The sequence below is a fragment of the Octopus bimaculoides genome, chromosome 2 (genome assembly GCF_001194135.2).
Source record: "Octopus bimaculoides isolate UCB-OBI-ISO-001 chromosome 2, ASM119413v2, whole genome shotgun sequence".
NCBI classification, from domain to species: domain Eukaryota; kingdom Metazoa; phylum Mollusca; class Cephalopoda; order Octopoda; family Octopodidae; genus Octopus; species Octopus bimaculoides.
In genome coordinates, this window is record NC_068982.1 from 181,761,117 (window position 1) to 181,765,000 (window position 3,884).

A 3,884-nucleotide genomic window follows, 5' to 3' on the forward strand; every position below is an offset into this window, starting at 1 on the left:
ATATATATATCCATACTTTTGGTATTTGCATCTGCAGATGTCACATACACGTGTATAGTGTAGTTGCAACAGCATTCTTGAGTGGGGAATAAGCTTTAGACTGAGGCTTGGTGGTGTGAAAAGATGGAGGCGTAGAGAAGTATCATACATAGATGTCTTCATGCGTGCGCGAGTTTAGATGTGTGTGCGTGTTTTGAAGTGTGTGCTCATAAATGAGTGTCCATGTGCTTTTGCGTGCGCACATCAGATTTATGGGGGCGAATATAGGGGTTTACAAGTGGATGTATAAGGTGACGAGGTCTGTGAGATGCATAGGCATTATTGGTTAGAAACCCTGTTCTTGACTGTGGGGCAAAAGGCTTTGAGGAGTAGCCAATGTAATGGCGGTATACCTGGGTTTTCGGCAGCCAAATGTATGAAGTTCATCCGGAGGGCTTATCTCTCATGACAACAATAAGATTTTAATTTCCTGGTTTCAGACACTGCACGCTTATGGAGATTGTGTAAACTTTCCTGGAAGCAAAGTAGGCAATTGCGTGTGATGATGGTATATTTGATTTTGTGAGGATTTCGTTCCTCTTGTCGAGGAGTTTCCAGAGGAAACCAAGCAGGTAGAACCTTCACTATACTTTCATCTAAGCCAGTGCATATGCCCTACGTACCTTCCCTTGAAATGATTGACTGTCATGCTCGTGTTGTGCATTATTATGGCATCGGATGACTCTGGAGACTAGAGTCTATCAAGGACTGTAAATTGTATCTCCACCTATCAGCAGTGCGATCCATGTTGAAGACTAAATTTATGACAGACATAGGCCCCTATTCCTGTTGGACTTTCTGCTCCTCATGGAGTTCTACTAATCGTAATATCCTGGAACAAGCAGCATAGACATTGTTCTCTTTGATAATCTCACCAATCTGTGAATCGCCTCAGATATACATCATACATCTTTCAATTGCTCCATTCTGAGCCCACAACGCAGTGGCTTGAACGCTGTCAGCAACATACTGTTGCGCAAATTGCTTCCGTTGGCCAACAACAAGAATCATGGGCGAAGTCCTGTAATAAACTTAGTCGTGCAATCTGAAGCAGAATGGACCTAATCCTTGTTGGTTATCAATCTGAGCGCCCATATATGCGAAAGAAAGAGCAGACTTGTATGACCTTATGTTTTGTTTGAAGTTAGCATAATGTGGATATTGAAGGTCTGACAACAGAGATCATAAGTATGGAAGAAATTCTCTTCTAATTGGAGGCAGTACTTTTCCTAATGGTCGCTCTGAAGCAAAATGTTTGGCTCTACAAAATTGACGCAATATGTCCATAGCACCTTAGTTATGAACCTGAACATTCTCTTCATTATAAATATGATTATTTACTAAGTTTCCATGATTTCGAACTCTTCTCACAACATTCATGGCGTTCGAATTCTGCTGCCTCCGATTATTTCCTTGTTCTTCCGTTTCAGTATTAATTAGTTCTTCCATTCCTCTCCTTGATGTTCTCTCTCTCTCTTTCGATTGTTCTTCTTTGTGCTACCTCCTCTTCCGTTTCATCTTGTCGCGTTTGCGATTCTCTAATTCTTACCTATTCTCTCCTTACTGCTGCTTGATCTTCTGTTTCATCTTGGCGCTTTTGTGCTGCTCTCTCTATCTCTCTCTATCTCTCTCTCTCCCCCTGTCTCTCTCTCTCTCTCTCTCTCTCTCTCTCTCTCTCTCTCTCTCTCTCTCTCTCTCTCTCTTTGGATATCTACTTCTCGTGCAATTAGGTGCTGTTTTCCATTTAGACTTCTTCGAGCTTGTCTTCTTCCGTGTTGCGCTCGTCTCTCTTGTCTCAGTTCTTCTGATTGATTTAATAACCTTAATGTAATCTTCTTCGGTCCAGTTCTCTCTGCGTAAGACTGTTCTTCGCCTTTGCTTCCGTAGGGCTAACCGTGTCTTTCTGTCTGATTCATTCTCCATAGCAGGCGGATGTGTATATTTTATACAACGGAACACAAACTTCAAAACAAATTAGCATATTTCTCGGGGGTGGGGTGCATGCGTGCGTTTATGTATGTGTGTCTGTGTGTAAGTTAGTTTGTTTACATTTGTATACGTAACCATACAATGTTCAAAATTACATTAACGGTATACACACAGAGACATTTTACCACAAACGTCTACGTGTTCTCCCCTCCTCTCTCTCTCTCTCTTCCTTTCTCTCTCTCTCTCTCTTCCTTTCTCTCTATCTCTCTCTTCCTTTCTCTCTCTCTCTCTCTCTCGCCTGAAACAGAAAGAGATCATGAAAAGAAATTTCACCGCCTTCGCAAAATTCTTCATTCATAAATATTTACAAACATCACTGTATCGTAAATATTTATAATTACCTTCTGTTTATATTTAGCTTTCTTTAAAGAGACAATATTATCAAGCTTTCTTTAAAGAGACAATATTATCAAGCTTTCTTTCAATAGACAATATTTTAATTTTATGACTTAAAAATTACTACTTAATTACTTATTTTATATTCTATGAACTTCGCAATTCTTTAAGAGAAATCTTCCAGAATAGTCAAATATGCATATAGATACAGGAAAATTAATTTTGAGGTGCAGGAATCTTATTAACTTATCTTATATATTTTTAATGTTTGCCAGAAAAAAAATCAGCGTTCATCGAATAAAAAAAGAGAATGCTGTTGTTAGAAGAGAGAGAGAGACAGACAAAGAGACAGACAAACAGAGAGAAAGAGACACAGAGAGAGAGAGAAAGAAAGAGACAGAGAGAGTGAAAAGAGAGATGGAGTGAAAAGACAGAGAGAGAGATTGAGTGAAAAAAGAGAGAGAGAAAAAAACTGAGAGTAAGAGTGGGAGAGAGTGTGTGTGCGTATGTAGATAGAGAGACAAAGAGAATGAGAGTGAGAGAGAGAGGGCGAGAGTCGCTGTTTGATACCACTCCCTCTCTCATTGTTATTATTTTATCTCCTTTATTACCCTTACTCATTCTGCTGTTACCATATAACGTGGTTTTGGACAAACTTACAAACAAGCTCATTATTACTACAAATGTATGAGTGTTTGTATCAATGTATGCATGTGCGTATATATATATATATATATATATATATATATATATATATATATATATATTAGGTAGGCAATTTCCGGGAAAACAGCTCATGATTTTACGAGCCATGAGCATATAAGTCGTTGGACTAGCTGCAATGACGTAGTGGAGCATATAACTCTCATATCGCCGGTGTTAAAGAATCTTAGAGTCATGGACAGTCGGCATAACGCACCCTCAATTCTATTTGAGAGTATTGGACATGGATGTTTCGCCATCTTTATGACTTATCAATACCACCTAGCCACCTGTGTTGAAGGCCAGTCAGCTAGCCAGTCCAACGACTTATATGCTGATGCCTTGTAAAATCATAAACTGGTATTACTCGGGAATTGCATATCTAATATATATATATTTATATAAATAAGGATAAGATCGATATTTAAAATATTGATCTTATCAAGTGGTCAGCATGGGAATAAAAGCCATCAAAGGTAATAATTATTTAAATAAACAAGTAAAAATAAAGATAATTCCAAATTCGTGCATATATATATGTATGTATACGTCCGTATATGTAAGTATACTGTTTATATGCATGTATTTGTATTTATGTACTGGAGTATATTCCACTGATGAAGGCAGAGCATTATTATTTATGCAAAGCCAGAAATCCAGGATTTGGAATTATCTTTATTTTTACTGGTTTATTTGGTCTTCGTCTTCGCTAATCGTGCCATGCGGACATTTATTGTGGTTTTAGAGTCAGGATTTGACTGCTATTTTTTCAGCGTGGTGGTATCTCTTGATACCCTGTATTATAATTTTAAATAATT

The 3,884-nt window shown here is 38.0% G+C and overlaps 1 protein-coding gene across 1 annotated transcript in view; it reads left to right on the forward strand.

The window, feature by feature from the left end:
• Window positions 1-3,884, forward strand: part of LOC106880579 (uncharacterized) — a 22,725-nt gene that overhangs the window by 17,138 nt on the left and 1,703 nt on the right. The window lies entirely within an intron of this gene.